This window comes from Pan paniscus, chromosome 9, assembly GCF_029289425.2.
Source record: "Pan paniscus chromosome 9, NHGRI_mPanPan1-v2.0_pri, whole genome shotgun sequence".
NCBI classification, from domain to species: Eukaryota; Metazoa; Chordata; class Mammalia; order Primates; family Hominidae; genus Pan; species Pan paniscus.
Window position 1 is genome coordinate 115,228,848 of NC_073258.2, and position 26,790 is coordinate 115,255,637.

The 26,790-nt window shown below is 37.9% G+C and overlaps 1 protein-coding gene and 1 pseudogene across 1 annotated transcript in view; one reads left to right on the forward strand and one right to left on the reverse strand.

The window, feature by feature from the left end:
- NXPE2 (neurexophilin and PC-esterase domain family member 2) overlaps positions 1-26,790 on the forward strand; it is a 222,418-nt gene that overhangs the window by 23,789 nt on the left and 171,839 nt on the right. The window lies entirely within an intron of this gene.
- Positions 8,633-26,439, reverse strand: LOC100993384 (NXPE family member 2-like; annotated as a pseudogene).

Genomic DNA, 26,790 nt, shown 5'->3' on the forward strand with positions numbered 1-26,790 from the left:
CTACAACTATCTGATCTTTGACAAACCTGACAAAAACAAGCGATGGGGAAAGGATTCCCTATTTAATAAATGGTGCTGGGAAAACTGGCTAGCCATATGCAGAAAGCTGAAACTGGATGCCTTCCTTACACCTTATACAAAAATTAATTCAAGATGGATTAAAGACTTAAATGTTAGACCTAAAACCATAAAAACCCTAGAAGAAAACCTAGGCAGTACCATTCAGGCCATAGGCATGGGCAAGGACTTCATGTCTAAAACACCAAAAGCAATGGCAACAAAAGCCAAAATGTACAAATGGGATCTAATTAAACTAAAGAGTTTCTGCACAGCCAAAGAAACTACCATCAGAGTGAACAGGCAGCCTACAGAATGGGAGAAAATTTTTGCAACCTACTCATCTGACGAAGGGCTAATATCCAGAATCTACAATGAACTCAAACAAATTTACAAGAAAAAAACAACCCCATGAAAAAGTGGGCGAAGGATATGAACAGACACTTCTCAAACGAAGACATTTATGCAGCCAAAAAACACGTGAAAAAATGCTCATCATCACTGGCCATCAGAGAAATGCAAATCAAAACCACAATGAGATACCATCTCACACCGGTTAGAATGGCGATCATTAAAAAGTCAGGAAACAACAGGTGCTGGAGAGGATGTGGAGAAATAGGAACACTTTTACACTGTTGGTGGGACTGTAAACTTGTGGAAGTCAGTGTGGCAATTCCTCAGGGATCTAGAACTAGAAATACCATTTGACCCAGCCATCCCATTACTGGGTATATACCCAAAGGATTATAAATCATGCTGCTATAAAGACACATGCACATGTGTGTTTATTGAGGCACTAATCACAATAGCAAAGACTTGGAACCAACCCAAATGTCCAACAATGATAGACTGGATTAAGAAAATGTGGCACATCTACACCATGGAATACTATGCAGCCATAAAAAATGAAGAGTTCATGTCCTTTGTAGGGACATGGATGAAGCTGGAAACCATCATTCTGAGCAAACTATTGCAGGGACAAAAAACCAAACACCGCATGTTCTCACTCATAGGTGGGAATTGAACAATGAGAACACGTGGACACAGGAAGGGGAACATCACACTCTGGGGACTGTTGTGGGGTGGGGGGAGGGGGGAGGGATAGCATTAGGAGATATACCTAATGCTAAATGACGAGTTAATGGGTGCAGCACACCAACATGGCACATGTATACATATGTAACAAACCTGCACATTGTGCACATGTACCCTAAAACTTAAAGTATAATAATAATAAAATAAATAAAATAAAAACATCAACTTTCCATTTTGTTGATATTTTGTATTTTTTGTTTGAATTTTATTTCTGCTCTGATCTTTATTATTTAAGAGCATATTGTTTAATTTTCGTGTATTTGTATAGTTTCCAAAAATCCCTCTTGTTATCGATTTGTAGTTTTATTCCATTGTTTTCAGAAAGATACTTGATCTAATTTCAGTTTTAAAAAGTCTTTAAAGGCTTTTTTGTGGCCTAACATATGGTCCATCCTTGAGAATTATCCAGGTGCTGAGAAGAATGTGTTTTCTGTAGGCATTGGATGAAATGTTCTCTAAATATCTGTTAGGTCAGCTTGATCTGTAGTGCAGATTAAGTCCAATGTTTCTTTTTCTTTTTTTTTTTTGACACGAAGTCTTGCTCCATCGCCCAGGCTGGAGTGCAGTGGCACGATCTCGGCTCACTGCAAGCTCCGCGTCCTGGGTTCCCGCCATTCTCCTGACTCAGCCTCCCAAGTAGCTGGGACTACAGGCACCCGCCAGCATGCCTGGCTAATTTTTTTGTATTTTTAGTAGAGACGGGGTTTCACAGTGTTAGCCAGGATGGTCTCAATTTCTTGACCTCGTGATCCGCCTGCCTTGGCCTCCCAAAGTGCTGGGATTACAGGCATGAGCCACTGCACCCAGCCTAAGTCCAATGTTTCTTTGTTGATTTTCTGTCTGGATGATCTGTCCAATGCTGAAATTGGGGTGTTAAATTTTCCAATTATTATTGTATTGGGATTTTTGTTCTCTTTAGCTCTAATAATATTTGTTTTACATATCTGGGTGCTCCAATGTTGAGTACATATATATTCACAATTGTTATATCCTCTTTCTGAATTGACCATTTTATTATTATATAATGCCCTTTTTTGTCTCTTTTTATAGTTTTTGTCTTGAAATCTATTTTATTTGATATAAGTATAGCTACTCCTGCTATACTTAAAAACTTTTTTGGTTTCCATTAGCATGAAATGTCCTTTTCCGTCCCTTTATTTTCAGTCTATGTATGTCTTATGGTGAAGTATGTTTCTTGTAGGCAACAGATTATTTTGTCTTTTTGTTTTTATCCTTTCAGCCACTCTGTTACTTTTGATTGAAGAGTTTAGTTCATTTACATTCAATGTTATTATTGATAAGCAAGGGCTTACTCCTGCCATTTTGTTATTTGTTTTCTGGTTACTTTCTGGTCTTCTCTTCCTTCTTTCCCGTCTTCATGTCTTCCTTTTAGTGAAGGTGATTTTCTCAGGTGGTATGTTTTAACTTCTTGCTTTTTATTTTGTGTAACTGTTGTATGTTTTTTGATTTGTTACTGTGAGGTTTTCAAATAATATCTTATAACCCATCATTTTGAACCGATGACAACTTAACACTGATTGTGCAAACAACAAAATAACAAGCCAAGAGTAAACTAATGTGAACACTACACTTTATCTTCTTGCTTTTTAACTTTTTATTGTTTTTATTTATACTGTATACTATGTCTTGAAAAGTTGTAGTTATTATTTTTTATTTGTTCATCATTTAGTCTTTCTACTCATGATATAGTTTATACACTACAATTACAGTGTTATAATATTCTGTATTTTTCTGTGTTTTTACTATTAATAATGAATACCTTCACATGATTTTATATTGCTCATTTACCCCCTTTTTTTTTCCAGACTGAAGAACTCCCTTTATCATTTCTTATAGAAAAGGTCTGGTATTGATGAAATCCTTCAGCTTTTGTTTGGGAAAGTCTTAGTTTCTCCTTCATATTTGAAGGATTTTTTTGCTGGATATACTATTCTATGGTAAAAGTTTTTTCCTTCAGCACTGTATATGTTATGCTACTCACTCTTGGCCTGTAAGGTTTCCACTGAGAAGTCTGCTGCCAGACATATTAGAGCTCCATAATATGTTACTTGTTTCTTTTCTCTTGCTGCTTTTAGGATCATTTTTAAATCCTTGACCTTTGGGGGTTTGATTATTAAATGCCTTGAGGTCGTCGTCTTTGGATTAAATCTGCGTGATATCTTATATCCTTTTTGTACTTGAATATTGATATATTCCCTAGGTTTGGGAAGTTCTTTGTTGTTATCCCTTTGAATAAACTTTCTACCCCTATCTCTTTATCCACCTCCTCTTTAAGGCTAATACCTCTTAGATTTGCTCTTTTGAGACTCTAGATGTTGTAGGCATACTTTCTTCTTTTTTATTCTTTTTTTTCTTTTGTCTCCCTGGCTGTGTATTTTCAAATAGCCTGTATTCAAACTCACTAATTCTTTCTTCTGCTTGATCATTTTGCTACTAAGAGACTATGATGCATTCTTCAATGACCAATTGCCTTTTTCAGCTTCAGAATTTCTGCTAGATTCTTTTTAATTATTTCAATCTCTTTGTTCAATGTATCTGATATGATTCTGACTTTCTTCTCTGTTATCCTGGATTTTGTTGAGCTTCCTTAAAACAGCTGTTTTGAATTCTCTGTCTGAAAGGTCACGTATCTCTTCCTCTCTGGGATTTGTCACTGGTGTATTTAGTTTATTTAGTAAGTTAATGTTTTCCTGAATGTTCTTGACGCATGTGGATGTTCTTCAGTGTCTGGGCATTGAAGAGTTAGGTATTTATTGTAGTCTTCATGGTCTGGGCTTGTGTGCACCTGTCCTTCTTGGGAAGGCTTTCCAGGTGCTCGGAGGGACTTGTGTGTTGTGATGTAAGTCTTTGGTCACTGCAACCATACTGGCTTTAGGGCACACCCTAAACCCAGTAATACTGTGGCTCTTGCAGACTCAGAGGTACTACCTTGGTGGTTTTGGGTGAGATCTGGGAGAATTCTCTGGATTGCCAGGCAGACATTTTTGTTCTCTTCCTTTACTTTCACCCAAGCGAACAAAAGTCTCTGTCTTTATGCTGAGTTGCCTGGAGCTGGGGGAGGAGTGACACAAGCACCTCTGTGGCCACCACCAGTGGGACGGTGCTGGATCAGACCTGAAACCAGCACAGCACTGGGTCTCACCCAAGGCCTGCAGTGACCACTGCCTGGCTACTGCCTATGTTCACTCAAGGTTCAAGAGCTTCTACAGTCAGCAGGTGGGAAATCCAGCCAGGCTTACATCCTTCCTCACAGGGCAGTGAGTTCTCTCTGGCTGCTGGTGGGTCGAGAGATGCCATTCAGGGGCCCGGGCCTATAGTTGAGAACCTTAGTGCTCTGTTCTACTGTGGCTGAACAGGACCCAAACCACAAGACAAAAGTTTTCTCCACTCTTTGCTCAAGCAGAAGGGTCTCTCCTCATGGCCGCCCCTACCCCAGGAGCCCACTTGGTGCTCTGCCCCACTGTAACCAAGTTGGTACCCAAGCTGCAAAACAAAGTCCCCTTTACTCTTCCTTCTTTCCTCAAGCAGAAGCAGTATCTTCCTATAGCCACCACAGCTGAGAATGTGCTGGGTCACACCTGCAGCCAGCATGGCTCTGAGTCTCACCCAAGGCCTGAAGTGAGTACTGCCTGACTACTATTAGCTTATTCAGGGCCTAAGGGCTCTTTAGTTAGTAGACGATGAATTTCACCAGGACTAGGTCTTTCACTTTAACGCAAGGGGTTCCCTTATTCCCCAGGGTGTGTTTAGAAATGTCTGGGAGCTGGGATCTGGAATGGGGGCTGTAGGATTCTGCCTGGTGCCCTATCCTACTGTGGCTCATCTGGTTTCCAAGTTGCAAGACAAAGTCCTCTTTACTCGTCTCTGTCCTCTCCTTGAGCGCAGGAAATAAGTCTCTCCTGGAGCTGCAAGCTGCACTGCTTGGGGTTGGGAGATAGATGACACAAGCACTCTCCTGGCCACAGCAGCTGGTATCTCACTTGGTCATGTGCACCCCAAGTCAGCTGACTCCAAGCCCAGCATAGCACCAGGACTTGCCCAGGAGTTGCAATCCCTTTGGCCTAGATTGCCTTTCTAATTAATTTAGGACCCTACCCCAGAGCTTTTTAGCCCATGGTGGTGGGTCTTGCTGGAACTCAGGTCCTTATTTCTGGGATGGACAACTTGCCTCTCATTAGGGCTGGTCTAAATGCTCCCTCTGTGGGTGCCAGCTGAGTTCTGTCCCATGTTGCTTTCCAGGGCAGGACTTAGTTTCAATGCCATGTCCCACAATCACTGTGCTCTCCCTTCCCAAGTGCACAGATTTTCCCTCTATGCCATGCCACTGCTGCTGGGGAAGGGGTGGCATAGGCAATTCCAGACTGTCTTTCCTACCCTCTTCAGTTTCTCTTTCCTTAATATGATGTTAAAACCAGGTACTGTGATATCCCTCATCTGATTTTTGGTTCTTTAGGTTCTTTATTGTATGGATAGTTGTTCAATTTGTTGTTTCTGCAGTGGGGAGGATCACAGGAGGCTTCCATTTGGCCATTTGGTTCCACCTCCTCAACATTTTGTTTTGTTTTGTTTTTTAATCATAGAGTAGTTGTTATATATAATTGGTTCTGATTCTTGATTTTCTATCCCTATTACAATACCCAATTACTCTAATATGCGTGTCTTTATAGTACATTTTGATAGTCACCTGCTGTGTAATGTTTTGATGAACAACAGACCACATATGTGATGGTGGTCTCTTAAGATTATAATGGAGCTGAAAAATTCCTATTGCCTAGTGATGTAGTAGCTGTCATAACATTGTAGTGTAATGTTACTTATGTCTTTGTGCTGATGCTGGTGTAAACAAACCTGTGCTACCAGTCATATAAAAGTATAACATACACAATTATGTATGGTACATTATTGATAATGATAATAAACGATTATGTTACTGGTTTATGTATTTACTATATGATACTTTTTATTGTTATTTCAGAGTATACTTTTTCTACTTATTAAAACAGCCTCAGGCAGGTCCTGCAGGAGGTATTCCAGAAGAGGGCATTGTTATTATAGGAGATGACCCCCCCCCCCCATGTTACTGCTGCTGTGCACCTCACTGTCAGACAGGATGTGAAGGTGGAAGACAGTGATATTGATGATCCTGACCCTGTGTAGGCCTAGAGTAATGTGTGTGTTTGCGTCTTAATTTTTAGCAAAATTTAAAAAGAAAAATAATTTAAAATTAGAAGAAAGCTTATAAAGATATAAAGAAAAAAGTGTTTTCGTACAGCAAGTGCAAATGTTTATAAACTTTATAATAGTGTGTATAATGTCCTAGGCCTTCGCATTTACTCACCACTCACTGACTCAGTCAGAGCAACTTCCAGTCCTGCAAGCTCCATTTATGGTAAGTACCCTATACAGGTGTACCATTGTTTATCTTTTATACTATATTTTTACCGTACTTTTTCTATATTTAGATATGTTTAAATACACAAATATTTATCATTGTGTTACAGTTGCCTACAGTATTCAATACGATAAATGCTGTACAGGTTTGTAGCCTAGGAGCAATAGGCAATATCATATAGCCTAGGTGTGCGGTAGGCTATGCCATCTAGGTTTGTGTAAGTACACTCTTGTACAACAACATTGCTTGATGCATTTCTCAGAATATATCCTTGTTATTAAGCAATGCATAACTGTATTTGGTAAAACACAGAGATATTCCACATATTTTATTATGCTATTAAGCATTGTTTAAAATAATTTATGTCAGTTATAACTTGTTTATTCTTTCACATGAACATTGAAATCACTGAGTTTACTTCTTAAGCATTTCATTGGTATCTTCATTTAAATTGCCTTATGTTTATGTTATTAAACATACTAATAAACATGTTTTCTTTTCTGGGCCTCAGTGAAGTTTGGTAGTTTTCATTATATAAGACGTTTTGCATTTCTTGTTAGGATGTTTCTTATGTATTGCATGTTCCTGATTATTGTTAAAGATGGAACTTTTTTCCTGTTAAATTTCTTAAGTGATTACTGTTGAGATCTATGTCTATCTATTTTCTGTATCGATGTCAATATCTATATCTATATTGCTGATTTTTGTATCTTTTTAAACTAGTTATCTTACTGACTTCTACTAGTACATTTTCATTTTATTTACTCTGGTTTTTCCGTATAGAGAAGAATCACTTGAAAATAGAGACACATTTGTCCCCATTTAACAATAATTTATTGTATATTTTAAAATAACTGAACAAATGGAATTGGAATGTTTCTAACACAAAAAAATGATAAATACTTGAGGTGATAGAGATCCCAATTATCCTGATTTGATCATTAGACATTGTATGCTTGTATCAGTATATCACATGTACTACATAAATGTGTGTAACTATTATGTATCTGTAATAATTAATAAAAAACCATCAATTAAAAAATTATTGTCCTTCATTACATTGGCTATAACTTACAGAAAAATGCAAAAGAGTAATGAGCACACTGCTCTTCTTCCTGAATTTAGTGAGAGTGCACTCTGCATTTTATCATTAACCATAATATTGGCTGTCAATATGCAATAACTATTCTCTATTAGATTAAGGAAGTTTTCCTCTATTTTCAGGCAGCTTTTGTATTTATTTTAATATTGCTTTCATTTTAATTATTTTTAATCTTTGCAATTATTGAAATAATTATTTTTAATCTTCAGAGGTATTGATGTGACTAATTAATTGACTGGTGTTTTTAACATGCTAGTGGATTAGCATGTTATTTATATTAATAGTGAGATTAGTTTGTGATTTCCTTTTTTGTGCTGTATTTATGTGTGGGCTTTGGTATTAGAGTATTGGTGGTTTGGGAAAATGAATTGGAAGTGTGCCATCTTTTTCTCTGCTCTGGAACAATTTAAATCGCATGTTAATTATCTTTCCTTGAAGCTTCAATAGGACTCACTTGTAAAATTGTCTGGACATGATACAGCTTTTGGAGTTATTTCTTAGGCAAAAATTTCAACTTCTCCCATGGTTATTGATACCCAGATGAACTATTTTCTCAAGTCATTTAAGTTTATGTGTTTTTAGAAAATCACGTGTCTCATCCTTATTTTCAGGATTTTTAGCTTAGATTACTGTGTTTAAATTTCTTACACCATTATAACATACTTCTATATCTGTGAATAAAGCCTAATTCTTGCTTTTAATGTTTTGAATGTGTTTTCTGTTGTTTAAATCTGCAAGAGGCTTGTCCATTTTATTGATATTTGCAAAGACATTAGCTCTTGGATGTATTTATCAAATCTATTTTTATTTTCTAATAATTTCTCTTGATCTCTTAGGTTTTTCTCATCTTGTTTTTTGCCATTTTTCAGATTCATTTCCATTTTCTATTTTTAAAAATGAATATATTTAAGGCTATAAAATTTCTTCTGACTATGTTTGTCCCCATATCAATTTTGATTTGTAGATTTTGCTGCATTTATAGATTTAATAGCCTGTAACTGCATTTTTAAGCTTTTGTAACAAATAAGTATAATTTACAAGCAAGAAAATACATATCTTAAGGGTACAATTAGATGAATTTTTTAATGAAGTAAAATTTATACAGAGTGAAATGCACATATGTTAATTGTGCAGTTTGGTGAGTTTTGACAAATACATATGTCTGTGTAACCAACACACCACCCAAGACACAGAATGCTTTCACTACCCCAAATGTTCTCTCATGTCACCTTCCAGTCAGTTCCAACTCCTCATGGACAATTGCTGCTGATTTCTGTCCCTACTGATTCATTTCATTGATTGTTGGGCTTTGTGTATATGAAATCTTACAGTATGTGCTCTTTTGTGTCTGGCTTCTTTCCCTCAGCAAAGTGATTTTGAGGTTAATCCATTGTGTTGCTTATATCAGCAGTTCATTCTTTTTTTTTTTTTTTAATTGCTGAGTAGCATTCCATGGTATGACTATACCACAATTTGTTATCCTGTCTCTAGATGAACTTTTGGGTTGTTTCCAGTTTTTTGGCTATTATGCATAAAGTTGCTATAGGAATTCCTTTAAAAATCTTTCTGTGGACATGTTTTTATTTTTTGGGGGTGCATGTTTAGTGGAATTTCTGGGCCAAGGGGTATGGTTAATTTTATCAGAAACTGACAAACTGTTTTCTAGTGTTTGTACCATATATATATTCCATACAGAAATGCATGAGACTTCCAGTTATTCCACATCAGTATTAATAATTGGTATTGTCAGTCTTTTAAGTTTTAGCAACTTTATTGGGTACAAAGTAGCATATCATGTGTTTTTAATTTGTATTTGCTTGATGGATAATGATATTGAACATCTTTTTGCGTACTTATTGGCCATTCATATACTTTTGTATGGTGAAAGGTTAGTTCAGTCCTTTTGTTCAGACAACCCATTAAAAAAATGAAATGGGTTGTCTGTTTTCTTTGTTATTTGAGTTGTAAGTGTTCTCCACATATTCTGGATATAAGTTGTCAGATTTACATATTGTAATATTTTCTTCTAGTCTGTGATTTATCTTTTTTACAGTGTCTTTTGAAGAATAGAAGATCTTAGTTTTAATGCAGTTCATTTTTATCACTTTTTCTTCTATGGTTATTGCTTTTTGTGTTTTACTTAAGAAATCCTTACTTACCTAAATATTGTAAATTTGTTTTGTTCTTGCAGCTTTATAGTTTTGTGCTTGATCCCATCATTCATCCCAAATTAATTTTTATATTTGGTATGAAGTGGTATGAATTGGTATGAAGGAGAGGTCAGGGTTCATTATTTTTTCTCCCATTTGGATATCCAGTTGTTCCAACACCATTTGTAGAAAAGACTGTCCATTCCTTATGGAATTATTTTGGTGACTTTGTTGAAAATCAGTTGAGTGTGTTTTGTGGGTCTTTTTCTGGACTTTCTATTCTGTTTCTATACTTGCAGTTTGAAGTTTCTGTATTTGATACTCTCTTTGACCCATGAATTATTTAGGAATATGCTGACATCTTTAACGACAACTCTAACTTATGACACAGAAAACCATTATTTTAGGGCCATGTCAGCAATGACCCCGAATAGTTATTCACCTGGGTAGGAATATCCATCCTTTAAAGTAGTTCTGAAACCTAGCAGTATACATGGGGAGTTTTTTAAAACAATGCAGATTTTGGAACGCCACCCCAGACCTAATTTTCACTGTAGAAACTGGATAGTTTCTGTTTTTAGAAAGCTCTTCCAGGTGATTCTGAGACATCCAGTCAATTTGGAAGCCATTGCTCTAAGCACTACCCCTTACAGCAAAAAGCTGTTACTCTCTAAGCCCTCAGTGGATTCAAAGCTTTTCATTATTTCAGTGTACAGAATCAACCCTCAAGAAAGGGGAAGAGATAATTAGCCTGTTTTTCTCTCAAGCATTGAAATCACCACAAATCTCAGGTTATCTTTGAATGACCTTTTGACTTGAGAGAATATAATATTTATGGTTATTGTAGTATATTTAAGGTATTTTACAAGTTACAAAAACAATTGAATTCTGAATGACTGTTCTGCTGTTCAGATATAGTGACTTAAAAATTCATGGAGGAATCTTTGGGACTATGAAAGTCAGTGTCTTACTTATTTCAGGGCTAGTGGATCAGAAAAGCTCCAAGAAGGCCAAGAGAGCTGTCAGATGACGTGCACTGTAGCTCAAGATCAGAGAGAAGGGCTTTGGAGGTAAGAAGGGCTTTGGAAGAGACTTAGTATCTCAATGTATCAGTGAGAACATTTAAAAAAAAAAACCTGTAGCTTCTCAGTAGATATTATATACACCAAATCACCATCTTCTCTTAGACCAGTGGTTCTCAACTAGAGGTGATTTTATATTCTAGAGGATATCTAGTTTTTGTTTTTCACAGTTAGGAGGAGTGCTAACTGGCATTTAGTGGGTAGAAACCAGAGATGCTGCTAAACATGTTACAATGCACAAGACAGCTTCCCACAACAAAGAGTTTTTCAGCCCAAAATGTCAATAGTGCAATGGTTAGGAAACCCTGTCTTAGACAAATAATGTGAAAGAAGATTTTTCACAAGGGACTACTTGGCACCTACTTTTGACAGCACAGAGATTTCCCAAAGCAAAATGTCCCATATCAAGTTCATGTTCTTTCCAGCCAAATCCTGGACTTCTTTTATTGTTCTCTGTCTCAGGACAAAGGACCAGCATTCATTCTACTGTGAATACAAGAAATATGTGACTCATTTTATATCTCTTGGGTGTTCTGTACTGTGCCTAGGTGTAGACTTACTTCTCTTTATGCTGCCTGGGACTCATTGGGAATCTTAATCTAAGTAGTCACATATTTCTTCTAGAAAATTCTTAATTATCTTTTCAAATTCTTCACTCCCCCCACAAAAGGCTCATTCTAGACTTTCTCATTATATACTTCATGTCTCTAGCCTTATTTTTATATTTCCATCCTCTTTGCACTATATTCTGAGTAATTTATTCAGGTCTATCTTCAGTTTCACTGTTTCTATCTTCATCTTTGTCTAATGTGCTGTTTGACCCATCCACAGAATTTATAAGATTAGGGACTTTCTAAGATTATGAGACTTTATAATATTACTGTTATTTGCTATTTTAATGACTATATTTTTCATATCTGGAAGTATACTTTTGCCAACCTGTGTGATGTTTTTTCTAGTTTCTTCTTTCACATATATTTGATTCTATTTTATAATTTTAAATGCTTATAGCTTTCCATGATGACTCTCATATGAATTCCTTGGAGATCTAATTCCATGAAATCCTTCTATTTTTGCTTATGGCAGATGGTTTTCTTGTGTAATTCTAGATTGTGATCTTATGATTGGTAGGACATTACCTATGAAAAACTTATGTGGTTTGGCTTTTGTGTGAGAATTCAGAAAGAGTTTGATTTGTTTCTTTTAAGTTTCCCTGGGAGAATTATTATCCCCAGCTTGCTTACTTATTTATTTACTCTTTTAGCCACTGGGAGTGGCTAGGAGTGGAAAAGCAGTGAATACTGAGTCACAGTGGAGAAATGTGTCTTCAAGTCTCCCAGATAAAGTGGTCTTGGCACCTATGATTGGGCCTGAAAGATCACACATAGGATTTTGGCTAGGAGCTGCACTCCTCAGAGGTTTAGATACCTTTTTTTTTCATAAGAAATTGAGCAGGCCAAGAAAAAAGCTTCAGATGCTGCTATTTGGGGGTGTAAGTCCTGATGAATAGACCTGTTTGCCACCTTATCACTGCACAGTGAGATTGCCCTATTAATCAGTCCCATCCATATACATAGAGCATCCAGGTGGCTTTTTAAGTGAATATCATAATGGTATGAGGAGATGGCTAAGGATTTCAGGTATTTGATGAACATTTCCTGTGTGAAAGAGAAACCGAATAGTCACACAGATAAAAGGAACCTAGAAGAGACAGAGACAATTTCAAGAATAAAATAAAACTTCAAATAAAATGTGTATTAGTAATAAAATGAATATATTCATAGAAATCAGGGAAAATGTTGTATCCAGGAAACAACTGAATTCTGTGAAAAAGAACATTCAGAGAACAAGTAGGATCTTTTTAAGATGAAAAAAGTTGATGACTAAAAAAAAACCATCAATAGAAGTGCCAAAAGATATGTCAAGATAATTTTGCAGAAAATATAGCAAAAATATAAAGAGGTATAAAGTTTAAAAATTAAGAAGCTTAGAAGATAAATCCAAGAGATATGATATTGAAGTATCAGGAATTATGGAAGAAGAGAACAGAGAAATTGGCAGGGAGGCTGTTATCAAGGAAATAATAATACAATATCTCTGAAATTAAGAACACTGGTCTCTAGTTTGAAAAGGTCCATAGTGTATCCAATACAATAAATGAAAAAGTCCCTACTGTCAGACCTGATCTCTGCAGGGTAGTCTTGCACATCAGACAGGGCTGGTCTAACCTGAGCACTCCTTGGTCTACTGGCCTCTCCCAGGGCCCCAGCCTGGCCTTGCCTGCTTACAGGGCAGTCTTGGGGGGCTCTGGAGGCCCACACCATAGCTTCTGCGCCTGTGGACTGTGCCTGACCAGTGGAAAGCTCCAGAGAGGTGGCCTCTATGGCCACACATCAGCCTGCAAGTTTCCCCCCTATACTGCAGCTTCCCCTGAGCCCATGGCAACTCCCCACATCACTTCATTGATGTGTGTCTGCAGGGGTGGGTTTTGCTTCATTTGCCCTGCCAGTAGCAGTGCAGTATGCATTCCCCCAACCCCCAGTGATGGCTGTTGCAGACAAATCTTTGGCCGGCACAGAGCCAGGAAGCCCCACCTAGCCAGTGCCCCACCCTTGCACAAATCCTGTACTGAAAACAGGGGATCCTCTTACACCCTGAGTGATCACTCCTGCTTATGGGGCACAGAGAAGGCATCCAGACCTGTGCCACCCCAAGCCAATGCCACCTCCAGTGCAACAGCACACACAGTCTCCAGCAGGGCCCCCCCACACCTTCACCAACTGCCTTGCCTCTATCGCTGTGGTGAATGCCCACCAGGGAGGCAGGTACCCCCACATTCTCTAGCACTATGCTGTTGCTGCCACACCCTGGCACCCCCAGCACAGTGGACTCCAAACCTTGAGGAGCTAGAGAACAAAGTCAGGCCCAATACAAGTCCCCTACATTAAAACATGCCCTCCAGGAGTTGGGAGCTGAGTATTGGCCTCCTAAAATCTCCCAGAAATGAAGCCAGCTGGCTTAATATGCCTTATACCACAATCAGACCCTCAAAATCATCAAATAGGACAAAGGAAAAAAATTCAAAAATTGAAGGTAGATAAGCCCACAAAGATGAGAAATAATCACCGCAAGGAATGCTGAAAACTCCACAAGCTCGAGTGCCTTCTTTCCTCCAAAGGGTAGCATCATCTCTCTAGCAAGAGTTTGAAACCCAGCTGAGGCTGAGATGGCTGAAATGACAGGAGTAGAATTTAGTATATGGATAGGTATGAAGTTCAATGAATTACAGGAGTATGTTGTAACCCAATACAAGGAAGCTAAAAATTATGATAAAGCATTGCAGGAACTGACACACAAAATAGCCAGTATACAGAAGAATGTAGCTGTCCTGATAGAATTGAAAAACACACTATAAGAATTTCATAATGCAAGTATTAATAGCAGAATAGACCAAGCAGAGGAAACACTCAGAGCTTGAAGACTGGCTTTCTGAAATAAGACAGGCAGACAAGAATAGAGAGAAAAAAAAAGGAATGAACAAAACCTCTGATAAATGTGGGATTATGTAAAGAGACTGAATCTACAACTGATTGGTGTACCTGAAAGAAATGGGGAGAATGGAACCCACTTGGAAAACGTATTTCAGGATATCAGCCATGAGAACTTCCCCAACCTAGCTAGAGAGGCCAACATTCAAATTCGGGAAATGCAGAGAACCCCAGTAAAATACTTCACAAAAAGATTATCCCCAAGACACATGATCATCAGATTCTCCAAGGTCAAAATGAAAGAAAAAATGTTAAAGGCAGCCAGAGAGAAAGGCCAGGTCATATACAAAGGGAAGCCCATCAGATGAACAGCAGACCTCTCAGCTGAAACCCTACAAGCCAGAGGAGATTGAGGGTCAATATTCAAAATTTCTTAAATACAAGAAATTCCGACCTAGAATTTCATATCTAGCCAAACTAAGCTTCATAAGTAAAGGAGAAATGAGATCCTTTTCAGACAAGCAAACACTGAGGGAATTTCTTACCACCAGATCTGCCTTACAAGAGCTCCTGAAGGAAGCAATATGGAAAGGAAAGACTGTTACCAGCCACTACAAAAACACACTGAAGTACACAGAGCAGTGACACTATAAAGCTACCATATAAACAAGTCTGTGAAATAACCAGCCAACATCATGATGACAGAATTACATCCCCATATACCAATAATAACCTTGAATGTAAATGGGCTAAATGCCCCATTTAAAAGACACAAAATGGCAAGCCGGATAAAGAACAAAGATTTATTGGTATGCTGTCTTCAAGAGATCCATCTCACATATGATGACACACATAGGCTCAAAATAAAGAAACGGAGAAAAATCTACCAAGCAAATGGAAAACAGAAAAAAAGCAGGGGTTGCAATCCTAGTTTCTAACAAAACAGACTTTAAACCAAGAAATATTAAAAAAACAAAAAAAACAAAAAAGACAAGTTAAAAAGTTCAAATGGTAAAGAGTTCAATTCAACAAGAAGTTCTAGCCAACTTAAATACATATACACCCAAGACAGGAGCACCCAGATTCATAAAGCAAGTTTTTAGAGACCTTCAAAGAGACTTAGACTCTCATGCAATAACTGTCGGAGACTTTAATGCCCCACTGACAGTATTAGACAGATCATTAAGACAGAAAATTAACAAAGGTATTCAGGAACTGAACTCAGCACTGGCTCAAATAGACCTGATAGATATTTATGTAACTCTCCACCCAGAAACAACAGAATATATATTATTTTCATTGCCACATGGCACATACTTTTAAATCGATCACATAATTGGAAGTAAAACACTCCTCAGCAAATGCAAAAGAACTGAAATCATGAAAGACAGACTCTTGGACCACATCACAATCAAATTAGAAATCAAGACTAAGAAATTCACCCAAAACTATACAATTACATGGAAATTGAATAACCTGCTACTGAATGACTTTTGGGTAAATAATGAAATTAAGGCAGAAATCAGGAAGTTCTTTGAAACTAATGAGGACAAAGATATCACATACCAGAATCTCTGGGACACAGCTAAGGCAGTGTCGAGGGAAATTAATAACACTAAACACCCATATCAAAAAGTTAGATAGGTCTCAAATTAACAACCTAACATCACAACTAAAAGAATTAGAGAACCAGGAGCAAACAAATCCCAAAGCTAGCAGAAGGCAAGAAATAACCAAAATCAGAGCTGAACTGAAGGAGATTGAGACACAAAAAAACCCTGCAAAAGATCAACAAATCCAGGAGCTGGTATTTTTAAAAAATTAATAAAATAGACCACTAGCTAGACTAAGAAAAAAGAAAAGATTCAAATAAACACAATCAGAAATGACAAGGGGAATATTACCACTGACCCATAAGAAATACAAACGATCACCACAGAATATTATAAACACCTCTATGCACATAAACTAGAAAATCTAAAAGAAATGGATAAATTCCTGGACACATACACACTCCCAAGACTGAACCAGGAAAAAACTGAATCCCTGAACAGACCAGTAACAAGCTCTGAAATTGAGGCAGTGATAATAGCCTGCCAACCAACCAAAAAAAAAAAAAAAAAAAAAAAAAAGCAGTTCAGGACCAGACAGATTCATCGGTGAATTCTACCAGATGTACAAACAAGAGCTGGTACCATTCCTACTGAAACTACTCCAACAAATTGAGGAGGAGGGACTCCTCCCTCATTCTATGAGGCCAGCTTCATACTGATACCAAAACCTGGTAGAGAGACAACAACAATAAAAAAATAAAACTTCAGGCTGATATTCTTGATGAACATCAATGCAAAAATCTTGAACAAAATACTTGCAAATCAAATACAGCAGCACATCAAAAAGCTTATCCACCATGATTAAGTAGGCTTTATCCCTGGGATGCAAGGTTAGTTCAACATACACAAATCAATAAATGTGATTCATCACATAAAAGAGATAAAGACAAAAACCACATGATTATCTCAATAAATGTGGAAAAGGCTTTTCGTAAAATTCAACATCCATTCATGTTAAAAACTCTCAGCAAACTAGATATTGAAGGAACATACCTCAAAATAAAAGCCATATATGACAAACCCACAGCCAACATCATACTGAATGGGCAAAAGCTGGAAGCATTCCCCTTGAAAACCAACACAAGACAAGGATGCCCTCTCTTGCCACTCCTATTCAACAAAGTATTGGAAGTCCTGGCCAGGGCAATCAGGCAAGAGAAATAAATAAAGGCATCCAAATAGAAAGGGAGGAAGTCATACTATCCCTGTTTGCAGACAATATGATCCTATATCTAGAAAACCCCATAGCCTCAGCCCAAAAGCTTCTTAAGCTGTTAAAGAACTTCAACAAAGTCTCAGGTTACAAAATCAATGTGCAAAAAATCACTAGCATTCCTACACAGCAACAACAGTCAAGCCAAGAGCCAAAACAGGTACAAACTCCTATTCACAACTGCCACAAAAAGAATAAAATACCTACGAATACACCTAACTAGGGAGTTGAAAGATCTCTATAAGGAGAACTACAAAACACTGCTCAAAGAAATCAGAGCTGACACAAACAAATGGGAAAACATTTCATGCTCATGTATAGGAAGAGTCAATATTGTTAAATGGCCATACTGCCCAAAGCAATTTATAGATTCAATACTATTCCTATTCAACTACCATTGAGATTCTTCACAGAACTAGAAAAAACTATTTTAAAATTTGTATGAAACCAAAAGTGAGCCTGAATAGCCAAGGCAATCCTAAGCAAAAAGAACAAACTGGAGGCATCATGCTACCTGACTGCAAACTATACTACAGAGCTACAGTAACCAAAACAGCAAGGTATTGGTATAAGAACATACACACAGACCAATGCCACAGAATAGAGAACTCAGAAATAAGACCGCATACCTACAACCATCTGATCTTTGACAAGTCTTACAGAAACAAGTAATGGAGAAAGGATTCCCTATTCAATAAATGGTGCTGGGATAGCTGGCTAGCCATATGCAGAAGATTGAAACTGGACTCCTTCCTTACACCTTATATGAAAATTGTCTCAAGATGGATTAAAAACCATCTTTAAATGTAAAACCCCAAACTATAAAAACATTAGAAGAAAATCTAGGCAATACCATTCACGACATAGGCACAGGCAAAGATTTCATGATGAAGATTCCAAAAGCAATTGCAACAAAAGCAAAAATTGACAAATGGGATCTAACTAAACTAAATAGCACAGCAAAAAACAAAAACAGAAACAAACCCTATCAACACAGTATGCAGACAACCTACAGAATGAGAGAAAATTTTTGCAAACGATGCATCTGACAAAGGTTTAATATCCAGCATTTATAAGGAACTTAAACAAATTACAAGAAAAAATCAACCCCATTAAAAAGTGAGCAAAGGACATGAAGAGACGCTTTTCAAAAGAAGACACACATGTGGCCAACAAACATGAAAACAAAGCTCAACATCACTACTTACTAGAGAAATGCAAATCAAAACCACAATGAGATACCATCTCACCCCAGTCAGAATGGCTATTACAAAAAGTCAAAACAAACAAACAAATAAAAAACAACAACAGATGCCAGCAAGATTGTGGAGAAAAAGGAATGCTTTTACACTGTTAATGGGAGTGTAAATTAGTTCAGCCATTGTGGAAGACAGTGTGACAATTCCTTAAAGACCTAAACATAGAAATACCAATCGACCCAGCAGTGCCATTACTGGGTGTATACCCAAAGGAATATAAATCATTCTGTTATAAAGACACATGCATGCATATGCTCGTTGTGACACTACTCACAATAGCAAAGACATGGAATCAACCCAAATGCCCATCAGTGATAGACTGGCTAAATAAAATGTGGTACATATACACCAGGGAATACTATGCAGCCATAAAAAAATGAGATCATGTCCTTTGCAGGGACTTGGATAGAGCTGGAGGCCATTATCCTTAGCAAACTAACACAGAAACAGAAAACCAGATACCACATGTTCTCACTTATAAGTGGAAGCTAAATGACGAAGACACATGGACACATAGAGGGGGACAACACACACAGGGGCCTATTGGAGGGTGGAGGGTGGGAGGAGGGAAAGAGGATGAGTAAAAATAACTATTGGGTACTAGGTTTAATACCTGGATGATTAAATAATCTGTACAACAAACTCCCATGACACAAGCTTACCTATGTAACAAACCTGCACATGTACCCCGAACTTAAAATGAAAGTTAAAAAAGAGTAAGAGTCCCTAATCCTACCTACCCAAAGTCATAACACCATTATAAAGGGATGATTTTAAGAAGAAAGAAGAGAGAAAAACAGATAACATAACATGTATTATGAATTATAATGGCACTGAACTCTGTAGTTACAAAAAACCAGCAAGTAATAGACTTTAAAGTTCTAGTGGAAAATTATTATAAATCTAAAATTCTAAACCCATCCAAATAATCCAACAAATGTAAAGATAGAATGAATACATTTTTAGATATGCAAGAAGTACAAATAAAATTTTCTTTTCCATTTTATGTATTTATTTGAGACAGGGTCTTGCTCTGTCACCTAGGCTGGAGTGCAGTGGTGTGATCATAGTCATAGCTCACTGCAGCCTCGAACTCCTAGGCTTATGTGATCCTCCCACTTGGGCTTCCCAAGTAGCTGGGACTACAGGTGCACACCACCATGCCCAGCTAATTTTTAATTTTTTTTCGTAGAGATGGGTCTCCCTTTGTTGCCCAAGCTGGTCTCAAAGTGATTCTCCTGCCTTAGGCTCCCAAATGCTAGGATTACAGGTGTGAGCCACCACACCCAGCCTTTCTTCCCTTTCTTAGAAAGTTTTTAGAAGATATGCTTGGGCCAAGTGGGCAGTGAAAACAATAGATGTTTCCTAGGGTAGTGGTGAAGGAGTCCCATGTTGATAGCTGATCCACGGTTAGAAAGCAATCATTGCCAACAGGAATACATGAATAAAGGATTCTGGGAAAGATTTCTGCAGGCATAAAGAGAGACTTGGCACATTATCTGATAGTGCTGGTATTTTGGAAAATAAAATTTGGAGAAATTTGGCAGATATGATAGAGGATGCCAACAAATTAAAGATAAATACATAGAAAACCAAGCAAATAAGACAATTATTAATTTTAGTAAAACAAAAAATTTATACATTTTTTGGGCAGAGAAAGGAAGGTGTACTACTTGGCTCAACAGATATTAAAATTTAATTAGTAATGCAAACACTAACTTGATTTAAAAACTGTACATAATTATAATGAGAAAATGTAGTAAAGGAAAATGAACTGTGTGAAGAGAATGAAATCTTCTACTACCAACCTAGGAAATTAATAGAAAATACCAAGATGGATAAACCAAGAAATAACAGTGTTGTAAACATTGTTGGCGACCTACTCAGAATCCTTCCTACTAACAATGTAGGGTGGCAATATGCTTACTGGAAAAAATATATGAATTTTCCTGCTTTTACTGCCACTAAGAGTGGTTGTGTTACACATTCTGGCCGGTGCTGCATGATCAGAAGTCACTGGGTGGGGCTTCCCGGAAGCCTTGTTAGAAGTGGGCAGATGTGCCTAGAACATGACTTCGCCTCTCTCTCTTTGCCCTTCGTCTTCTTGCCTGGAACACAGTTGCATAGCCGGAGGGAGCACATCTCTCTTGAGACTCCGAGGCCATAAGCATGAGAAAGAAAGTCACAGTGAAGGAGGCTGAGCAGAAAGAGGGGTCTCAGAGAGGTCCTTGATGGCGTAATGGGGAGCTAGCTGCTGTCTCAGCCCTGGATTGCCTTTGGGCCTCTTTCACCTAAAAAATATCAACTCATCATTTGTTCAGAAAACTGAGATTCATGTAGCTGAAGAAGATACATAAGCATGATATTTAGAAAGTGTGGTGGTAAATAGTTGGTATGGTTTGGATATTTATCCCCTCCAAATCTCATGTTGAAATGTGATCCCCAATGTTGGAGGTGGGGCCTGGTGAAAGGTGTTTTGGCTCATGGGGGCTGATCCCTCACGAATGGCTTGGTGCCCTCCCTGTGGCTTTGAGTGGTACTGAGTTCAGGTGAGAGCAGGTTGTTTAAGGGAGCCTGGCACCTCCTCTCTCTCCTGCTCCCTCTCCTGCCATGTGACATGCGGGGTCCTCCTTTGCTTTCCATGAGTGGAAGTTTCCTGAGGCCTCGTCAGAAGCAGATGCTGGTGCCATGTTTATACAGCCTGTGAGACCATGAGCCAAATGAACCTCTTTCCTTTACAAATTACCCACTCTTGGGTATTCCTTCGTAGCAATGCAAAACAGACTTATATCATAGTTTAAAACAGTTAAAATAATTCAAAGTGGTTCCATCTGGGGGAGGGGAGAGCATGGTAGAAAGTGCCGGGATTTTTTTGGTATAGTTGATGCTATAGTTAGCTCAATTTGATGTTTTGGATACTGTGTATGTATACGTTCAATAAAATACAAGTTAATAAGAAAAAAGAAAAATGTTTCGAATGGGATGCTTGGATAGCTTCCTGTTTTACTTGAAATAAATTCCAAACTCCTTTAATAGATTTTCCATGATCCAGCTGGCCCTGGACACCTTCCTGCTTCATCTTTTGTCACTTTCCCCCTGTCTAATTCCCAGCCATGTTGTCTTCTGTCAGTTTTGTGAACTCTTTCAGTACATGTCACATGAAGCGTCCTCTGGGTCAGTCAGGGTCCAGCAGGAAATGGATGTTAGTGTCAAACTTGGCGGCCACGTAAGTTTAATAAAGGGTGGAGTTGAAGGACACCAACAAGAGGCGATGCTGCACTCTGGGGCTCGCGACAGTCGGGAGCCATCCATCCTCAGGCTTAAAGGACTAAAGAGAGCAGCTGTGTGGGGAAGGTCACCTGATAGGACTGTGGCCTTCGGGAGAACAAGGCTGTGACCCAATGTGTATTTGGACACAAAGATTGCCATGTTCACTGTTAATTAAAGTGATTGGGGCAGTTGTTAATAGGAAAACATCCTGTTTACTTGAACGTTGTGTTGGAAGGATGGTTTAATCTTGTGTGAAAGGCTCTGCCTTTCTGTGCTGTGTCTCTGGTAGTCACATGGGCCAGGGCCTCTCAGGGAACACGTTGAGGCCTCATGCAGTAGAAGCCTTCTTGGGTATGCAGGTACTGGCACAATTCAGCACTTGAGTTTGAAACCAGAGCACAATCAGTATTGACCTGAGAGATGCCGCTGGAAAACTGGCCCGTGAAGATGATCCTGTCACAGTCTTGGTGTCTCGCCCTCCAGAGAGTCAATGCTCCTTCACTGGGGTGGGTGAGCAGCAGAGACAGGGGTATCTGACCCCCCCCAGAACAAAGTGAATCTGACCAGTTAGGTGCCATTGTTGAAGTTGATCACCTTTCCTGAAGCACCTGCCATCAGGGCTGGAGAGGACATCCTGGCCCTCAGGAAATCCCTGCCATATTGCTTCCTATGTCCCAAGTGGTCTCTCACCTCCAGCAGGATGTCCAGCTGGTGCCTCCTGTAGTGCGTGTCTCGAGGGTTGAGGATGGTGGCTGTGCTGTGTGCAGCACTGGTGGTCGTGTTCATGTGGGTGAAAGGTCTGGGTGGGATCAGCTGGTCTAGTTTTTCCATGATTTCCTTTATTCTTAGCTTAGTCTCTGCTGCTGAAACTTCTGGACACAGTGGTGCTTCATGGTAGGAGAGAATATTAGGAAGGTATCCCTGTGATGAAGAAAGATAGGCATCTCTTGTCCTCACCAAAACTGAAATGGCAAAGAATGTGACCTATTATGTGTATGAAGCTGAACCTGTCCTTATTTCATTAACCTTAATAATGCATTTATATCTTTATTCATATATAACTACTGAAGTGTTCAATCTAAAAATTGGCCATAATTAAAATGCTGAAAGTTTTGAGTAAATCACATGAGTCAGTTGTTCCATTTGTACTTTAACCACTTATTCCATAGGATGTTAAAAACCCATTTAAAAAACCCATTGAACCTAAAAATATATGGCTAAGAAAAAATTGTTTGATTAAAAAATGGTTACAATAGCAAATTGAAAGAAGTAATTATTAAGAAATATTACAGCACTTCTGAGTCTTAATAGAATGAAAGGAAAAATCATAATGAAAAATTAACACTTTCAACGGTGAAATGCAAAGACTTTTTTTGTAAAAATTCATTAAATTTTGAATCGGTATCATGTGAACATGGTACAAAACTCAAAAGACACAAAAGAATGAAGTGTGGAAATAAATTTCTCTTTCATTCCTGTCTCTTGCCACATAGTTTTACTTCCCAAATTACTCACTCTTATCCTCCTTATAAATACCTTTCTAGAGTCTATGTGTACATATGTATGTGTACATGCATATATAACATGTTTTCTTTTTTACATAAAATGCATTGTTCTGTGCCTTGCTTTTTTATGTAATGATGTATTTTGAATGTCTTTTCATTTCACTACATACTGAACTCTCTCAGTCATCCATTAAGATGGATGCACAGCATTCTACTGTATGGATTATTTAAGCAGTCTCTCATTGCTGGACGTATAGATTTTCTTAATCTTTTGCTATTACAGTATTGAAAGTATAATCTTGTATTTGCATCCTGGAAATGGAAGCTTAAAAGCATGCCCTGTTCTGAAAAATAGAAAGGTTTGTGTTTTTGTTCTAGTGATATCTTTCTTTCTTTCTTTTTTGAGACAGGACCACTCTATCGCCCAGGCTGGAGTGCAGTGACACAATCATGTCTCACTGCAGCCTCCATCTCCTGGGCTCAAGTGATCCTCCTGCCTTAGCCTCCCAGGTAGCTGGGACCATCAGCATGCACCACCACACCCAGCTAATTTTTTGATATTTTGTAGGAATGAGGTCTCACTATGTTGCCCAGGCTGGTCTCAAACTCCTGGGCTGAAGTGATCCTCCCACCTCAGTCTCCCAAAGTACAGGGATTAGAGGCCTGAACCACCATGTCCAGCTGTGATTTTCTTTACATAACACACAAATTTATATATATATTTACATAAAATACTTCATCTTTTCTTTATTCAGCAGTGTTTATTGACTCCCTAGCATAAACAGTGACTAAAATATTTATTTATACTTCCTTGCTCCAACTTTTTCCTCTCTGACTGTATTTTTTGCTTATTTATCTTTGTGTTCACATCTATTTTCTTAAAAGCAAGTTTTAATAAACTATATATTTATATGTATCTTGTTAATATATTAAGTAATATCTTTTAAAATGAGGCTAAAAATGTTAAGGAAGTATCTTCACCTGTCCTTCACCAACTTTTTTAATTTACAACATTTCTGTATTGTCATAGTATATAATATTTACATTGTTTTCCCTTTATAATATCCATAGTTTTGTTTTATTTTGTTCTTTGGTTAGTACTATAATTAAGTGGATTCAGTACTTGTCATTATTCTGTTTCTAAGAGTCTTTATCATTTATCTCTTGTTTAGCTGAAGCTAGTCTTTTATTTTATTTTTTTTTTAAAGAAGAGCTTATGAGAACTATATCCCCTGAGTTTGTTGTAATAGTTGGATTTTTTAAAAAGTTGAATCTATAAATAACCTGGGATCTATTTGATATGTGGTATGAGGTGAGAATACAAATTAACTTGTAACCTCCAGTAGTGTACAAGATCTAGAGAAACAATTTTGCTTATTACTTCTTTAACCTTCAGAAAGATGAAACTATCCAAGAAACAAATTAAGAATTAATATATGCTTTCCTTTGAGGAAACTGAGAGGAAACTGAGACTTCAAACAGAAAAACATGTGTTCAGAGAATTTGAGGGTGTAGCAGAGAAAATAGTTCAAATAATTAACTGTAGGGCCCTGGTTGGGAAGAAAAGGAAATTGGAACCAGAAGGGATCTGATAAGATGAAAGAAAAGGGAAGAAACAAGGAAAGAGTGCCTAGCATTCGATCTATTTTTGTTTACTGAATCTGTGACTGAATTCAGAGTTTCTGGGAGGTGCAATGAGAATGAGCTTATAGGAAATAAAGAAGATTAAGAGGCTGTGGTTAGAAAGTAAGTATGAAAGGGCAGTCTTTCTGAAGTAGAGCAATTCAGGTGATAACAAGGTTCAAGGTGTGGCCCTCAAAGTGGGTTGTCAAAACACATTAGATTTGCAGGTACTGGTATTTCAAAAGAAAAATCACCATAAAGCTTCAATTTTGAATTGATTTAGAGGGGACCTAATGGAAGGGTTTTGGGAAAAGATGAAGATTTAGCCAGATACCTGATCATTCAGTGAATATGAGGCAAACAGTAGATGCTATGAGGTTAGTCCTATCTTATGTTCCTTTTACAGATTAGGCAATTAAGCAAGAAGATGTTAAGTAGTTTGCCTATAGCCACACAATTAATAACTACCAGAGTCAAAATTCAAATGCAGACAGTCTGTTGCTAAGCCTGTGATCTAACATTTCTGCTACCAGTTGTGTTTGGGGTGGGGGTGTGCTGTTGCTATTAATTTTACTTGAATGCAATCCTAGGGTTGGTGGAGAGACTGAGGAGCACACAAAAGCTCCTGGACCAGATCTGTCTTATACTAGGTGTGGTAGGGACATTCAGGCAAGGGTAGGACACTCAAGAGCCTAATCAAGAGCAATTCAAAATTTAGTAGGAGTCGCGAGTTAAGAGAAAACAGATTTAACTCTATCCATCTTGCTTACCTTGGTCTCTCAGATTACAAAATTATAGATACAGTGACAGAGTATCAAATCTTTCCCAATTAATAAAACCTACATGTCCATAATTCATCACCAGATAATTTAATGCTATACTCTTGGTCTGACCTGGGATAGATTGAATTCTGAGATAGATTTTATTCCATAAGTGGAGAAAGTAAGCCTTATTATTATTATTATTATTGAAAAACTTTTTTGGAATTCAGATAGTTGTAAAAATGATCTATATAATGAGCCTTAACAGAAGTGCCACATTATTTTACAAATCATCTTATCTGAAAATAAGAGCACACGCAAGGAGAGGAATGGACACAAAGCCACATGAAAAGATGGTCCCTTTTGTACATGCTGTTCCTTCTGGAATGCTTTCCCACCTTTTCCTCTGGGTTACTTTCTCTGTCCCTTCTCTTCTGCCTCTCTGAGCCCTACTTCTTCTTCTAGTTTTGGCTTAGATATCACTTCCTCTGGGACGCTTTCCCCAAGCCCCCATCCCTGGGGTGGGTGACCCATGTGTTCACCCTGGCACCCTTCCATAGTGGGCATCATGCAGTATTGCAATAGCCTGATACTTACTGGTATTCTCTCTATATCATCGTTAATGAGGACAGGGACCACACCTGTCCTGTTCAGCGCTGTGTCCTCATCTCAAGGCCTACCATATAATAGTTGATGAGTAAATCCGTGTTTATTGAATAAATGATTCTCAGACCAGAACCTTGTTCTTCCTTACAGCTGCTTCAATGTCTTCTCTGTTGGGATCTTTCAGGTTCTCAGTATATATCATTAGCATAATCAAAAAGGAGGGAACTTGAAGACAAGGCAATTAGTGGCTGTATGTAAATTTTTTGGAAGACCTAGGTTTCCTGCTTCTTAGATTATTTGTCCCTTCCCTACACAATAATGTCAGCTCCACATCCCTCTTCCCTTACCCAGAAATCAGGAGGTGGAAAGAAGTTCCATGATTATTCTCACTATAAACACAGCATTTTGGTCCCTTGTTCATAGATGATCATGGTGCTACTCTGTTTTATTTTGATTCTTCCTTCTCTCAGTTCACAGAAGATTTATTTTTGATTAATTTCTGAAATGTGCTGTGTCCCTTTTTTATGTACACTACCATTTATTTTCTGTTTTA